This window comes from Platalea leucorodia, assembly GCF_965183815.1.
Source record: "Platalea leucorodia genome assembly, chromosome: 5".
Classification (NCBI taxonomy): domain Eukaryota; kingdom Metazoa; phylum Chordata; class Aves; order Pelecaniformes; family Threskiornithidae; genus Platalea; species Platalea leucorodia.
In genome coordinates, this window is record NC_138827.1 from 6526791 (window position 1) to 6543696 (window position 16906).

The window sequence follows — 16906 nt, forward strand, 5'->3', positions numbered from 1 at the left end:
GTTTATTTGTGATTTTTTTAATTTTTTTTTTTTTTTTAACTGTTACAGTTAGCGGGGAGATAACTGTATGCTTAGTTTATGTAGCAATTCCTCTGAAAAACCAAGGGAGATTTTGCAGCACTGGAAGCAGACATGCCCGGCTGGTCCAGCCTCGCCTTGCACCTTACCAGCTGTGTTCTTTTTTATTTAGGGAGAACAGTGTTGCCACCATCTGTCTTTAGGAAAAAAAATAAGGGGGGGGGGAGCAGAGAAGGAAAGAAAAAAAAAAAAAAAAAAAAAAAGATTTTTCTCAAAGCAAGTCAAAAGCATAAGCAAAATGGGGGTGAAGGGTGGGGGTGGAAATCCGAGTCCATAAGCACTATAATGGAAAATGGACTGAGTGAAACACAAAATAAGCCAAGGAATGAGTTCTTCTGCATTTTAAATAGCTTTGCTATCATTATCTAAATATTCATCTCCATGATAAGTAAAGACAGACAAATTTGGCATTTCACAGGGTGTCAAGGAGAACAGGGAAGGAGGATGAGAGTCACTTTTGTTTTTATTTGATAGCTCTGAACCAATTATATAAGAAATATATCTATAATCTCTTCTTTCTGAGAAGAAAATAAAGTTCACCAGTTATATAGGTATTAAAAAAAATTTCTTAAAGATTTCATACATTCTTGTTGTACATGTCATGTTCCAGCTTCAGAAACGTAGAATGCCTGGGGCCCAGAGAACAGGAAAGAAGTATTCTTCATTACTAGGTTATAGAAAGTCTCTCTCTGATGTTTGGAATTACTTTCTAAAAATAAAAAAGAATACTGCAGTCCATTTTCACTGCATTTTACTCCTTGTAGTGTCCAATAACCAAGTTTCAAAACCTATTTTTTCCTCTGTTGTTTAGAGGCAATGAGAAACACATGAATAGTGCTTTGCCAGACATGCTAGAAATTCCACTTCCTACTTAGCTTGGGTAGCCAGCTCTTACTCAGGTGGAAAGCCTCAACTTTGATCAGGGTAACACAGATTAAATCTTCCTAAAAGTAGTAAATGTTTTCTTAAATGAATTGTTAGCATCCTGTCACTTCCAACAAGACCTAAACTGATTTTATGTGGAATAGAAAATACTGTGTTCTAGTGGAGCTGGAATGGTTTTAAGCCTAGTACTAGGTGCTGGAAGTTTCATCTTTTCTCCCTTAATGAGCACTCTCGACTTGCACATTAAAAAGCAGTCTAGTCCATTCTGAGTACATTTAGAGTAATCATCATTGCTGATGCACACTAGTGAACTAAATTTATGGGCTTACGTGCTAGCTCACCTACATGCTTCAGAAGCCCACATCTGGGTCATTTGAGAAATGCCACGTGCATGACTTCAATTAAATGGAAAAAGGAATAAAGAACATTCAAACTATTAATATATTATTGTTGACAATCTTGGCATGATTTCCCAGTGTTTACTGTACAAATTTTAAAAAGCAGAAAGTTTGTCCCCTGTGACCACCAGTAAAATGTAGTCACATATATGTTGTAATACAGTATGATGATATATAATACCAGTGAAAAAAGATATCAACCACCTACATTCAGTTCTAAGGACATCCCACACTAGGAAAAAATAGTACAGAAACCCCATAAATATATAATGTAATGTACTAAGATTAAGAATCAGAGCCTAAGTTTCAACATGAGAGCAATTCTGTTGTTAAACAGCAAAAAAGTTGGACCACCATTCAAAAATCCATCCCAGTGGTACCCAGATGTGCATGTCACTTCATCTAGAGTGTAAAAGAAACAAGGAGGTTGTCAGCATAACTGAGGATCATTTTGATGACTTTTATTGCTCTGGAAATGTTGGGAAAAAAAAACCAAAACAAAACACACCTTTCTTTTCTTACTTTCAAGAGTCCGTATTTAAGAGACGAATGTGGCAAATCATAGGAGGGGGAAAAAGAGGAAATATTCTGCTTTCCCTTTAATAGCTAGATCACGTTAATTGATCCCAGTAGAGTCCCTCATTGCTAGACTATCTCAGTGAGCTCACCGATTTCTGTATTTGGATGGTCTTGCCTCTAATTACAGAGGAAACAATACTTCGGGGGAGGGTAAAATTCCTGTCTCCCTTCCTAGGGAAAAAAACATTAACACCTTCTTTTCAAGTACTTGCAAGTCTGTAAGACCACCTAGGGTCACCGTCTCTGTTACAGGTTTTATTTCAAGAGCACAGCATAGAAATTACCAAAGGTAATGATGCTGTGTATGGAAAGCAGAAACACTGTCTTGTCAGTGCAGTTCCACGGAGCAACCAGATTCTCATGGAAAAAGCCGTTTCCAAGCATGCTTCTTCACCTCCGCAGTCCTACATGCTATGCACTACGTTTAAGCTATATGTGAAAAATTAAAAAAAACAAAGCAAAAATGGCATATAACACAGGCTGTCAGATACTTCAAATCGAGATACTACAAATAAGACCATTCCATTATTACGGAATGGTCTACAAAGATGTACACACCTATTTAATTATATTAAGCTACTAACAGTGAAGTTAGGCATTGGCGTAAGTTCTTCTGTTATGAAGTTGCTGTGTTGCTAACTCCCAGATGATTGGTGGCATCTGGCAACTTCTTTGAGAGAGAAAATGCATTAAAAAAAAAAAAAAAAAAGCATTGCTGTAATCAGTTTGGTGGTTTAGGTTGATGCCTTTAGGCTATCCATTACTACTTCAGTCTTAACAGAAAGTGTCTTCATTTTCCTTCATGTTGAGGTGTTTTGAGTTTTTGCCTCAAATAATTGCAGTAATCTAAAAGAGAAGGGGAAAAACATCTGAACTCTTTCACTTAGACTTTACAGAATTATTCATAGCAGCTTGCAAGTCTACTGGGATTACTCAAAACTTGAAAAGAAACCCAGTATTTCTATTTTAATATTGCATGTACAGCTTTCCAGCAATTATAAAACACACTGCTTAGTACTTTCTTTAACATAGGCTGGCTTGAAATTAATTGTCCTGGAAAGAAATAACGTCTAGTAGATCTCATTTACTGCTGGAACATAACTTGAATACAGTTTTCATGTATTAAAATAATTCCCTAGTGGCAAAAAGAAATGAACAAAGACTCCGGGAAGCAAGGGTTTGTTCCACAGCAATTATTTACCATCACAGAGTTTGAACTCTCCTTTTCTTTTATTATTACTTTTATGATGGGAGGTGTAAAGCTAACTGTTAACGCTTCATGTAATCAAAAATATGTTTAGAAAATATACACCTTACCATGCATTTCTCACAGAAACAGATGCTATTAAAATCTAGTAGGGTAGTAGTACCTTCAGAACTTGGTCACCTTTTTTTATTTTTTGGTTATACTGCAGTATTTTTAAAGGAAAAAAAATCTGAAGAACATTAATTCTATTTTCTTCTTACACAGAAGCAAAAAGATAGTCTTTGCTGTCAGCTCACTTAAGCAGCCTGAAACCAATTTCAGGACTTATTAATCACTTATTAATCTAGTTTTTAATTACATTTTTATATTGAAAACAAACACTTTGAAATATTTAGAAGCTTTAGGATAAATTATCTCCTCAGTTTCTTCCCTGCATTCCCTCCGTAACCATGTGGGGAATCTTGTTTCTTTTGTCATTTTATTCCCCACAGGTGTAATCAACTTTAGAGGGGAAGAAGAAAAGCCCTGTGCAAATACTGGCTGATAGAGTTTCCCGACAATACTGAGAAAATTACACTGCATTGAAAAGGAAAGAGAAGATGTGAGCTGAAGTCTTAAAGTGTTGGCTTTGCTGCACTAGGGCATTAAGCTGAGATGGCCGGACAATTACTGATCACACATGCCCATCCTGCTGCTGGAGCCGACTGCTCCGGAACCAAAGGTGCTTACGCAAGATGTGTAGAGCTCCGACTCTGTCACAGGAGTGGTAACCAGTATACTTTAACAAATAGGAATGTGAATCTTTTGGTTTGTTTGCCATTTGTTTAAATAATTGTCCCCAAGCTTCTCTGCCTCAGCAACTTCTTTAAAGAAAAAAGCACAGCAAGAGTAGCAGTTATTTTGTTCATGAAACAACTTCTACATTTGCCTGTAGAAATGGTGCCAGGTTCTGTTGAAGAGCCTCAAGAACCATGTAGTGTCAAAACCTCAGTCCAATATATACACAAATGTTTATATCTGAAAAGTGGTAAATTTATATAGTCGAAACATAGAAATATCCATCCAGTACTGGAATTTAAGTAGTCAATGATTTCCAGAAGGCAAAGCAGAATGATGTACAGATCACTTTAGGTGCTTCCTCAGTGGTCAGGCAGCCATCCATTTCCCTTTCTGTAATTGCTCAAACCCACACATAAACAACAGCCCTTGTACTCCCTGAATGTTGAGCAGCTCCGAGACCGGTCATTTATCTTCTCACAAAAAAAAAAAAAAGATAATTGAGAAACACTGTTGACAAGGGATAAGGTGAAATAAACAGTGTCACGGCTCCACTGTTCCTCTAAACATTCCCTTCCAAACACAGCAGACAGACCCACGCTCCCCAGCTGAGCCGACCATTGGGGCCCGGGGAGGGCAGGCCTGAAGAGCACATGTTCCTTAGGCGGGAACCCCGTGGGTGCTCCTGCCTGGGCAGCACAGGCTTGTAGCATCCTCCACACAAAGCTGTGTCTTAAAAGGTCAAGCCAACAGCAAAGTTGAGTCAAAATGACAACCGGTAGGCTCACATAGATAAACTTAACAATAAAAGTTAAGTATCATTATTAAAGTAACAGTAGAACAATCAATACTTTAAGGAACTAAAAGTCCTTCAGTTCTTATTAATGTGACAAATGCTATATTTTGAAGAGAATTTTGGTTGTTTTTATAATAGGTAGACGACCACTGATTCCTAACGTTAGCTGCAGGTCTGGTTGTACTTATATTACTATTTTCTAAAAAGCTATTCTTCCCCCAATCAACATGTAACACTGAGCAGACTAAAATTAGTGACCATAGGCAAACATTTACAGAAGTTAACTAAATTTGAATTCTCTAAGGGTCTGTTAAGTATATTATTTTTCCCATCAGGTCTTTAAGCCTGTATCAAGTCTAATTGATTTTCAGCACGGGAAAAATGGTGGCTCTCAAGGCAGCATATGGTCCTTTCTCCTGGTAGCCAACAGTGAGAGACCAGTTTATAAATTGTTAAAATGTTCACAGTTAACTAGATATCTTGCACACATCTTAATATTCATAGTTTGCTTTGATTAAAATACAAAGTTTCACATTAATTTAAGGATTATCTTTTGTAATGCAGACAAGTTGCAGTGTTTGACTGCCACTTAACTTAGTGTTTAATCAGGAAAACTACTGTGGCACTGGCCGATTAGGCTGGCTCAACTGCTGCCTGCTCAATTTTTCCCCATAATTGCAGGATATACTTTATTGTGACAGGGGCCCGAACAGTGGAATTCCAATATGCTATACATCAGGTTCTCCATTATTGGATTAGCTAGATGTGGCATCATTACCGCTGCACTTTCATGCCTATCATTGATCGCATCGTTCTTTCTATTTCACAATTAATGCAAGTCAGCTGGATTGATCAATCTTCTGATGAGTTTGGGCCACAGTCAATATATTCTTATGGCTCTGTGCTACTGATCTGTATGTTTTATAGCTGTGCCTAAGGATTTGTCATTCTAGCTACAGATTTTCTTGGGGTTTTTTTTTTTTAGATACTTCTGCTCCCACCTTGCTGCCTAAACCACAAAGTGTTTATGAATTACTCATGTCACATGAAAAAAACAGGGAGCAAGAAAGTCACTAAATTAATCATCGGAAAGATTTTTTTTTTTTTTTTTTTTTTTTTTTTAAATCACACTCTTGGTTGGCTCAGTAACAACCAGTCTGATCGCTGAATTTTGCACTTTAGAACACTTAGCTTCCAAGGAAATGCAGAGATTTCGTAAGACTGCAGCTATTTTCATTCCTCGTTTAGACATGTCAGCATGTACATGAATAGGTTAATAACTTCATTGTTACTATTTTGCTAACACTGTGATACTTCTAATAATTTTTGAAAACTTACTCTTCTTCCAAAGGGTAGATAAATTTGCAGGAAAATCTCTCTCTACAATGGGAGGGGAATGAAATGATGGGACGTCGGGAGAAACAGTGAGCCACAATATTTGCTTGCTACCACTCTTCTGTTACCCTATGTCCCAAGCATAATTATCCATATTTGAAAATTTTCTCTACAGAGAATAATATTGAGTTACTGTTATTTTCTAATAAAACACAGCCTATACACAAAAGTACAATGCTCTACAACTTCTGTTTTTTTTTTTTGTTTTTTTTTTTTTTTGTTTGTTTGTTTTTTTGTTTTTTGTTTTTTTAAATAGATGTCTTTTCTCTGGCTACTGCAGAATGTACCCAGATCCATGCCCATATTTTCTTTTAATGTCCACCAAAAAATAATTTCTATGTGTTTTTGAAAACAAACAAACAAACAAAAAAAAAACACCAACAAAACCCACCACCAAACAACCAAAACTTGAAAGGAGCAAAGTTAATGCTAGTGCACTATTATAGTTCCATTTTCATCCATCTACATCCTAGCCTGATGTACATTATGAGAAGCCTCAATTAACAAAAGATGCCAAATTTAAATATAAGAAAATGAATGAACTGAAACTTGGACAAAGGGTAAAGAATTATAATGAATACATTCAGACACGAGTTTGGACTTTCTGGACTGGTTTGCACATTACACAGAGAATGCCCTCATTAAATGAAGAATAATTGCTTTTTTTCATCACTCTGTCTCGTCTAGTTGCCAATGCCAGTACTGGTGACAATTACAAGGTATTAACAATGACAATTACGCTGTGATTTTGTGGCAGTGATACCACATTTTAAAAATACCTTTTTTTTTTCCCTCTTGAGGAATCTAAATCTACAAATAAAAACCACTGATATCATTACAATTTCTTCCAATTAGAAAAGCAAAACAACCCCTAAACCAGTCTTCTGTTAAGCCTTGAAAACACCACTGATAAAAGAAGAAAGAAACACACTGTTTGACAGTCATAAATACTCTGTTAAATATAAAATGTGTTTTATTCAAAGCAAGTAATGTGTTGCCTTAAACATACTGGCTTTCAGGGGAGCAGGCATTTTAGATTATCCATACATAATTCAGTTCCACTGAAAGTGCTCTGCCTAAACAATTTTCCATTACGTTTCTAGTAAATTTGGAATATAAAAGACAGAGTTTGTGCCTTAAACTGGGATAATATAATACAGCAGTGAACTGTTATATAGCTTTCAAAAATACTTTTAAAAACAAGGAGAAATCCTTTCCCACTGAAGTGTGGGTGCTTTGTCATCAGTGCCAGTCAGACAAGGATCACTGCTAGGAATCATTGGCTTTCTCCTTTAAGAATAACACAAACTGAGAAACATGCCTGGTAATTTAAAGTCTATTTAAGTCTTAAATTAGTTCATGCTACTATATTTAGGCTACCTACATATATAGCCTGATTTTCAGAAATGCAGAGTACAGCAAATCTTAGCAAGTCACTGTACCTAAATGTGCTCGCATCTTTCCAAAATCAGGCCATTATATTTAGATGCCTAATCATGGGTGCAAGATTTGAATGAACTCAAAATTTTAGCCTAGATGAGCATATATTGCATCATAGCTATTTTGAAGTTGCTTTAAGATATGACACACTATTGTAGATAGCTCATATTCAGATAAAAGTGAAAAAAACCCTGATAATTATACATATATTACAATTTAGTAAGTTGGGTGCTTATGGAGCAAAACAGTCCAATTTTATTTTCTGTTAAAGTGACTACAGTATTTATAGCTGCAAATGGAAAAAAAAATAACATTCTATTTAATCCTATTGCCAGAAGATTTACACTGTACACAGAAAGTTGTGTTACTTTTCAGTTTCAGGAAACTGAGCAATGAGATACCAAATAAACACATTCCTAAAAATCAAGTAATAATGATGGTGTGTTTGTAAGGTAAAATTTTTCATATCTCAAATATCTTGGCTTTAATTTACATCACATTATATTTCACAGGACATTGGAGAGCAATCCCAAATTTTGCAATTTAAAGATTAAAAATGCAATTGTTAATGTTAACTCAAAGTCCATTGTTAGAGGAAAACATCTCTGCTATAACAAAAAGCTACCTTTTAAAATTGAGGTGCTTTCTCCAAGTTTCTTATCCTTTGTTTTTCATATCTTCAAGAGGGAATCAGCTGCTTTCTTTTTTCTATATATTCACCAAATGACTTAGTCGATGCTGGGCAAAATTTATACTAAAATGTTTTGGTTTTGACATTGGTGTAGCCTATTGCAGTCTCATTAGCCTTTCAAACAGAATCTTCCGGTTTTCTTAGCTAATTCCTTTTGAAAGGAACCATGAGCTATACATGCCTATTGGTGCTGCATAAGATCTCTTTACATATGCTTGCATAGAGCAGCGAAACTTTATTAAAAATCTCAGTGAGAATAATGAGAGGCCAAGCCCTCTTCGTAATGCAGACATGCAAATCACCGGTTTTAAGGTGGTCTTTAAAAACAGAGTGTGAATGCCAAAGCCTGTGTCTGTCTCTCTCTTGCTCTCTGTATTTTTGTGTATCACTTATGTAAATGTACTTATATATATATTTTCAGGAATATAGCAGAAAAAACCCCAAAATACTAAATTTTTAGCTTTGCTCCGATTTATCATCTCTGTCACGTGCTTGCCCATTCAACACCACTGCAGTCTTTCAGAAATCAGTAAAACAGTGGAGTGCTTCAGGAATTTAGATGAATGTGAATTCAGACAGTCATTTCCAAGAAAACATTCCATAGTTACACGAACTGAAATTCCATCCTCATTACTCTATTTGTAAACAAAGCTAGCAATAAACATTTCCTATAGCCATAAATCCTAATTTATCTTTTACAGTAGAATAAATTAACCATATATTTTTGCTTTCAAATTGTCTACAGAGATAATAGGAAAAGAATACTGCAGAAGAACTTGCATTATATATAGAAGAAACACCCCCCCCCCGGCCTAATCTTGTGGGTTTTTTAGTCCTTGCATAGGCAAAACGCGTAGTCAGAACGCACACACATGCAGCTTAGATAATAGGATACACAGTCTCACCTTCTGTTTCTACCTCCCGAAATAAATGTTTATCAGTTTTTCAAAGGAAACGACTTACAAGTAATTTATGAGGTAATACACATAAATGCTCCAAGCACAGGAAAACACAGCTTTCAAATAACACAGAGAAACTTATACCTCTTAGGGCTTTAAAGGTATTGCCAGGTTTTCTTTTGCAGAGGTGCAGTATAAATACTATAAAATGCAGTAGAAAGCATTAAGTAATCTATACTTCCTTCTGAATTATAGATGTAATCAAAATGAGCAAATACGCAACATCAGTCTTCACCATGCTTGTCTTCCTATAGAATTTAAGCTGAAGCTCCAGCTTTTGTGTTCCCTGGGTTTTATGCTGTCTCCGTTGTTTACCTAACAGATTCTGAGTTTCAGAACATATCATACCACATCATAAAAAAAGGTATAAACCTGGATGTTTCTCTCAAAAGGCATATATCAAGTTTCCACCAACAGCAGCACCATGAATAGTTTTTAATTCCAGCTTAAATTTATATTTCATTGCTTATGTTTCAACACCATTTTTAACATTTACTTAACATCTTTCTAAAGACAGAGCCAGTGTCATTAAACCAGAAAGCAGAATTCTGCTACAGAAATCTTAATCATTACAGCTTAACCTAAAATTGCTAATGTAGGCTTTTCTTTCGTCTAATTTTGCAGACAGAAAAGCAGTTTCCTGTGCCTCACTGATCCTGACAATACCCTTAGACCAATTCCCATGATTCCCTCATCATGGGCAGATATCATTTCAACAGATGTCAAGAACAGCTAAGTGCACTTAGGCCTATTTGTTAAATTCCTAGGGGGAGGTAGATTGTCGAAATTCATCCTGTAATTAAACCGCATATTTCTTTCAAGCTGCCTCTTCCCTCTTCCCTTCATAATCCCTCCGCCTCGCATCAAATCATTTAGGCACTTATTGGCTACAATCAATACAATATGAGATACATTAATTTAGTCCCTAGGAGATTTGCTGGGAATAGGCGGTATTGCTCCGCAAGCATTCCGAAATGTTCATGCAAGCGTGCTATCAACTGTAGCAATATAGCACTTATAGTCAGCATAGGCAGATTTATGACAATTCCATACTGTGTGCCCACAGCTCTGGTCTGCAGCCAAACATACATAAATTGGATTGAAACGGGAAACACTAAATATATTACCTAATGCACACAAATGCTAAGCAGCGCAAATCACTGTGAAGAGTTGGAATGATTGCACAGAATCTGAACAATTAAGCTCAAGCTTTCCATATGTTCAAATACCCCTTGTGCCTCGCTATGGAGAGTGAAATTAGGATTGGAAGGAAGCATTAACGAGGGTGCTCATTTACAGATATGGACTTCAAAGTAACATCTTTCACTTATATTTATATCTTGCCTTTTAGCCTGCACATCCTCCTGTTAGCGAATTGCTAGGATTTGTTTTTGTGTTCAGAGAAGTTCGACAGGATGAAGCCATCCATTTTTTGTAAAAAGAGGATAGAAAACGAATTCTGAAATGAGGCTATGTTTCATTTTTAAGGATATACTACTGCATTTTTTTATTTATAAGCAAATATATAAACCAAGTCCCTAACATGTAAATGTGAAACTGAGGACTTAGAAATGTCAATAAAAAACATATTAAATGCTTCATAAATCCTAAGCATGCAATGCATTGGGAAGCTATCAATATGTACACCAAACAATATGTCAGTTGCAACCAAAATTATATTTGTAACAGTAGCGATAACTAAAATTGCTACACACACAGATTACTAATGCCGTAGGCTAACTTGGGATGCGAGAAAAAAAATATAACATCCAAGACTTAATTGGATTATTTTGCTGCAACTGCAAAACCATAATCTATCAAACAAAAGTTCTGTGTATTATTATCTGTATTTAATTTGTAAAGTAGTGAACTAATTAGAAAGCCTTTTTCCCCATTTTAAAATGAATCTAACTTATAATTTTCTGATTAACAAATTCTAATTCAGGTTGTGTCGTAGTGTCTATTTGAGCTTGCTTCCTGTGAAAGCACGATGAAAACCGTTGTCTTCGGGGCGCGGTTACAGTTTTTGCAGACACTGAGGAGGAGAGGAGTGCACGTGAGCAACCGTGGGCAGAAAGAGATGGAAGCTGTGGGAAAGACGGAACTCGCTCAGCGGCACAGAGGCTTCAGACGGGCAGCAAGCTCTGCCATGGCCCTGGCTCTGGGTGCTCTCATTAATTTGGATTCCCAAAGATTTATTGCACACATTTCGCTCCCGCTCCTAAGATACTTCCACGGGTTTGTGTATTTAAGATTTGAGCGGACCATCCCCTTTACTTCCTTTTTTATTTCTGTTTTACATGTTTTTTTGTTTAGAGGTGAGAGCCATTGCTTTATTACCTAAACAGAGTGGGAAAGGCTGTTGTACTTCACAGGTTGTCCTGTGACCTATAATATATTACGATTAAAACAGTCGCAATGCATATAGGAATCTTTTCAACTGCAGAAAAAAAAGTTATACGTACCAACAGGTCATCATTCTGTAATGCAGTGAAACTAGTAAACTAGAGAAAAAAAAAACCAAAAGCTTCAAGCGCTTTATAAGGGATTTGCATTCCTTTAAAACACATTATTTCTCTTTGACTAAAGCTACTTTCTAGTTTAAATTGGTAACATCAATTACAGTTTCAGCACAAAAAAAATGGAGAAAACATAACCATTCATTTTATAACCAATAATGCTTCACGTTTACAAGGTTAACTTCAATGGAGTCTTGTCTTTCTAACTGGAGAAGAAAGTCTGAACCATTGCCATTTATACTGGTGACTATTTCACGAACTTAAAGCTATTTCCCAGAAATTCATTCTGGACTTTGTACCGTTTCCTTTTCAGGAACCGCTTAACCAGATGATATTTATCTTTCAGCACCACAGCTTCATAAGAGAGTCAGCCACCTTCTTGACTCGCCTTGTGCCTGCGCTTTCTTGCAGTGTAACCTGCAGCCAAAGGGGCAGCTACTGGTTATTCCAATTGAAACTCGCCATTTTTCTTTTTTTTCTTTTTTTTCTTTTTTTTCTTTTTTTTGGCACTATTTGAAAGGCATGATCTAGTCCTCATTTATCTCAAAAACAAACAACTTCATGGACATTACTCTCATAAATGCTCTCTATTGTCCCATCGGGATCGGGTAGGAGCATGGATTATACTTAGACGAATGAGAATGTTCAGAGCAATACAAAACAAAACATGTGAATGCACTTCTCTATCCTTCTCCTACTTATGAGATGGTTTTGGGGGGGAAAGAAGTAAACTTCTATTTAGGAGACCAATTTGTTGTTCCCTGGGTGAACTTGAAAAATCTTTGACTTGGGGACTTGCATTTCTTTCAGAACTGATTGAAAGGAGAGTTATCTCAAAGCAGATTGTATTTCCTCATTCAGAGTGCTTGAATAAGTTTTTACTGACATGAACACAGCTTGTACGCTCTACGTTAAGGTACAAGCAGCCTTCTGATTTCTCAAAGATTTGGAGGAAAGAAAGAAAAAATCTCTTGCCTAAAAATAACACGCTGAAAAAAGGAATACAGTGCATACTTCAACATGGAAATATACTGCCCTAACCTCATGCCCCTGAGATCTACAATTAAGCATTCTAGAAATTAAGAAATTAATAGGAAAAATATGTTATAATCCAGCAAATACTTTTATTATACTTTAATTCATTAGAAATATTTTCAAACTCTCCCTGGGGAAAAAGTACGGTTTAAAATTGCTTACATCTTTCTTAAAAGCTGAAGTAAGCTTTTCTGTTTCATCTTTTATAATCTTATTTTAAAAGTTTGCAAAAACTGCTGACTTTGCACTGCAAACAGATAATTATTCCAAATGTCTTTTTTTCTGGTATTTTTCTAGGTATACCTAATTGTTGTGTACCTTTTTTACATTTTACTTCTGGATGCCGTGAAGATTTGCAAACAGAAAAAAAACCAACACAAGAAAAAACACACTGGCTACACCTGCTTAATGATGATAATTAGGGTACTACTAATTCATGTAGCTGTTACTGCAGGCTGGGTAGGTAAATGACTAAGGCAGGTAGCTTCAAATCAAAAATAATTAGTCTGAGTTTTTTAATATTACTTTTAGGACAACAGCTTCATTCCACCTGCCTTTTTTATTTTATTTTTTTTTTTTCCTCCAGGTAGTCATTTCATAATTACTGGAGTAGCAACTGAGATAACTCTTCCATTTAAAGGAAACTCCTGCTTTCACATTTCTTCTCTTTGAACTGTTCCTAGTTTTAGATTTCCTGATTTTTAAGAGAGCAAAGGAGGAATGAGCATTCCCCTGAATGCTCTCCCAGTCTCCAATATAGTTGGTGGTTTTGAAACTTCTTGGGACATTTTTGTGTTTAATATTTCCTGATGGATTTCTTTTCCATGAAATTCTCAAGTCTTCCCTTGGACCCAAGTAAACGTTTAGCATTTGAAACATCCTGTTGCGAGAACGTCTACATCTGTATATACATTGTAGGAAGCATCGCTATTGTTCTTGCTGAACCTGACACCTGCTAGCATCATTTCATGTTCTTTATTGGCAGTGGAAGGACCAAAGGAAAAAAACAAAAACAACAAAAAACCACCACCAATAAGCAAAAAAGCCAGATCAATCTTTGTCCGTCTTTTCCTTATCACCCATGAATTTATAAACCTCTTTCATATTTCCCATCATTTTTTTCTTTTTCAGGTTATTTCTGTTTCTACTCAGCTCGTGTTCATCATTTTACACATTAAGTTTGGTTTGCCTTTTTCTCATGCTTAACTTAAATTTATTTACATTGAGTTCCATCAGTTTCTTGGTCTCAAAGTCCTTCTGCAATTTTTTAGGTGATCCTCACCTTAACTATTCTAAACAACTTAGTATCATCAGGAAACCTTGTCACTAATGACCTCTCTTTCAATGAATACATTGAACTGCACAGGTCCCAGTAGATAACCTTACACCACTGTGAACACTGACCATCAATTGTTTTCTCCTACTCATCTTTAGCCATTATTTTTGTCTACACAAGGACCTTCTACTTTGCCACAAGGTTGCATAGTTTCTTTAGAGCCTTTCATGAAGGACTTTACCAAACATCTTTCGGAAACCCAGGCAGACTATAGCAACATGGATCTTCCTTATTTACTATTTCAAGCAGCACTAATAGCTTTGAGAGTCATAACCTTCCTTTAAAGAAAAAAAAAAGTCATTCTGATGCTCCACCTGTATGTCATATTTAACAATGTTTTCACTAATTCTATTCCTTACTACATTTTCTACTAAAAATCAGCAGCACAAGAAGTGCTGATATTGCAAGTAGCAAAGGTAGAAATATGTTTCTGGAAATGGAAATATTTAGCTGAACATGCTAACACTGAGCTTTTTTGGCTCTCATTTACTTTATGCCTGTCATCTTCATTTTCTCACCCTTCTTCACCTTTTGTTTAGGATAAAAAACTATTAGCAGAAGCAGAGATGGCAGAAAAAGGACTAAATTATTTCTTGCTTCTAGCAAAAGATGGCAAAGAGGCATGAGAAGATGGAGACGACAGGACTTATATTCATGTCTTCTGAGGAATCTGTCATTATTTTAGACTTAACCTGCTTTTGTCTCAATCCAGGCCCTGTACCACAAGAGAACATTCTTCCTATCACTGTTCTGTACTCTTCATAGCTTGTGGTATGCGATATCGCATCTGAAAGACACTTATTAAGGTGTTTCACCTAAAAAGATATACAACATACAAGCAAAGGCAACTAACCAAAATCATATGGGTAACTTGAATTCTAAGATACTTGACTTACGAGTATTTTACTTAGCACCTTTGTTTTTATTTTGAAATGTTACTGCTAGTGTGAAAGTTGCTTATTATAAATGAAGACACTTATTCCCTAAAAATTGTCCTAGAACTATATGAAAAAGGCAAAATAGTCATAACACATCAAGGACTTTCAGCGATTATTAACTTTCAGTCATTATGATACATAACTGTATTTCAGTAGGTTAGCATAGAGGGAAAGAAAGAAATTTTGTCTCAAACCAAGATAGGCGGTCAGTAAATTTAATAGTCAGTGAGAAAATAAGTGAATAATAAAAAAAATTGTAAAACACTGAAGTGAAACAGGCAATCAAAAAAGCAATATTACTGAGAAATACAAGAGTTTTCTGTGAACTCTTGTTTTGTTTCAATTCAATTATCTTCTCTTCCAACTAAAATCAGGTATAACAATAACTTGCCTCTTTATAATAATTACATACTAACTGTGTGATTGGAATAGCCTGAAGGCTCAGATTTGGTTACACCTGCAGACTAAATTATGTTATAAGTATTATTAAAAGCAAATGAAGGAAAACTAGGAGAATAAGATTAGCATTACATAAAGCAACACTGCTCTGGAATGCCTCATTAGGAAAATTAATAGTTTTCTCTTTAAAACAAGAAAGTATGAAGTTAAGAAAGATACATCTCAGACTACTAAAGGCACCAGGTTTTGTGCTACTGTATATTTTTATTCTAATGCTTCATTCCATTATAAAGGTGAGAATATACTGTCTGTTTACCATCTTTTTGTGAAAACTGTTCAGACCTTTTCTGTTTCTAGACACTAGTTAGAAATCTTGGCTGTTAAACAGTAAGCCATTCTCAGCCTTACCTATAAGGCTGTCTCATAAATCATAGCTACTATTATTTCCCCTATAATCATACAACCTAGATAATATGTGAACTTTATATTTGGCAAAGCCTGAATTCAGTCATAATTTCACCAAAACTCACTATTTAATATTTTGAAGTTGCATATTTATTTTGCATATTTATGTAAGGCCTTCTCCCACAAAGAGAAAGTAGAAATTCTCATCCTTGTTAATGCGGCACTTACTCACACTGCACAATGCAGCACAAAGACAGGCACAGACTAGTTCTAAACTGTCTTGGTTGTCTTTGTAGTGCAATGCAGTTCACAGAGATACTTATCAAGGTTTTTAAATCATGGTTTGGCGTGTAGGCAGTTAGCCCAGCTTAAAATGATCCTTGTTGCCCTTCTTTTATTTCAAGAAAGCCCTTTCCTTCCTTAGAAGACTGAAGGCCCCCGTTGTCTCTTGTAAGATGACTTCCTCTTTTCACTTTTTGACATTAGTTTCCTTTCTTTATACTTCTCCATAATCACTCACTCTGTTCCCCTCTGGTTTCTCTCATCTTAAGACACAGATCTAAGACAAAGATCAAAAGTTCTACTTGCTGCATTTCTATGTTCCATACCCTCTTTAACCTTGCTGAATGCAGTGTTTACGATCATATCATGGAGTGTCCCTTCAACAGTTCCCATTCTGTTCTCCCATGCAATCCATCTGTTTAAGGAAATGTGGTTGGCAAAGCCTTCTAATGAATGTTTTCTAAGCCAAGGCTAAAAGCTAGTACTTCATGTTCATACTCATCTAATCTGTAAACCACTTTCTGTAACATCAGCCAGACAGCTGATCATAATTCCTCATGTAATTACCCTTTCTCATTATCTCTGTCATCTTCTTGTCTACCATCAGCTTTTTTTAGGTGCTCTAAGAGGTGCCTGTCCTTGCTTTCCCGCTCTTTTTCCTACACATCTTATCTTTGGTCATTTATCACCTACAAAGACTTTTTCATATGACTCATGGGGTCATCTCTCTAATTTACATATTTGAACTAAATCTTAACTTGTCTTTGCCAAATATCCTCATGGCTAT

The 16906-nt window shown here is 35.9% G+C and overlaps 1 protein-coding gene across 2 annotated transcripts in view; it reads right to left on the minus strand.

The window, feature by feature from the left end:
* Window positions 1-16906, minus strand: part of RBFOX1 (RNA binding fox-1 homolog 1) — a gene marked incomplete at both ends in the record, with an annotated part of 1359850 nt that overhangs the window by 434318 nt on the left and 908626 nt on the right. The window lies entirely within an intron of this gene.